The sequence below is a fragment of the Cephus cinctus genome, unplaced genomic scaffold, assembly GCF_000341935.2.
Source record: "Cephus cinctus unplaced genomic scaffold, Ccin1 Ccin1_scaffold0468, whole genome shotgun sequence".
Taxonomy (NCBI): domain Eukaryota; kingdom Metazoa; phylum Arthropoda; class Insecta; order Hymenoptera; family Cephidae; genus Cephus; species Cephus cinctus.
The window spans coordinates 113927-114458 of record NW_014333144.1 but is presented as its reverse complement, the minus strand read 5'-3'; positions in this window follow the sequence as shown (position 1 = coordinate 114458).

Below are 532 nucleotides of genomic sequence, written 5' to 3'. Positions count from 1 at the left end.
TGCTGTCAATTTTTCTCTTACATCTTCATGAGAGTCTGTATTGCAACAAGTGAGGCTGCGCATTTCCATCAGCTATGGATCATCATGTATGAAGAACATGCATTGGGCGCGTTGACAACGATTCAGCTTCGTAATCGTAAGGTGTCGCGTTCGCGTCTAGAGAGGAAAACTATTTTTTCTTCATTTCTTTTTTGTTTAATTTTTTTTAGAAGTAATGCCATTCTAACAGCTCAAAAAAATAAAAAATTGTGGTCAATTATTATTGAAAAATATGTAATATAAAGTCTATTTAGATGAATTTATTGTACACTGAACGTCATTAATGTTGTCCAGTTTGTTGATGCAGTGCGGAGAGATAAGAGAAAAGAGTGGACAGTGACTGTTTGACGGACGTATGTACCAGGATAGGTGCGTGAAACGCAGGTAGCGCTATGGTGCGAGCGAGACGCGAAAGCGTCGTACGGTGCATCCTGTTCGAACGCATGAGTGGGAGTGAGACGGCAATGCATGAGTCCCACCAAGTCGTACCTGG